This window comes from Penaeus monodon, chromosome 28 (genome assembly GCF_015228065.2).
Source record: "Penaeus monodon isolate SGIC_2016 chromosome 28, NSTDA_Pmon_1, whole genome shotgun sequence".
Taxonomy (NCBI): Eukaryota; Metazoa; Arthropoda; class Malacostraca; order Decapoda; family Penaeidae; genus Penaeus; species Penaeus monodon.
Window position 1 is genome coordinate 37,812,469 of NC_051413.1, and position 297 is coordinate 37,812,765.

Here is a 297-nt window from a genome sequence, read left to right on the forward strand (position 1 = left end):
AAACCTTCCAATAGGGAGTGAAATGTTTTTGTAAAATACTGAATGCACTGTTCATTAAATAAATCTTCAGTTTTTTTTTCTCTCTCTCCTCTCCATCAACGTTGTAGCGAGAGGCCGTGGAAACTTTGTCATAGTTTAATGGAGTACTTGGGAAAGAATGAACAGGAAGAGGTTTTTGAATCGTTTATTCATGATTTTACATTGTTTGGTCTTGAATGAAAGCTTGTTGATACCGACATCATTGAGTAAAGCTTGCCTAGAAATTGCTTATATAGAAATAGTGTATAGCCCTCCGTT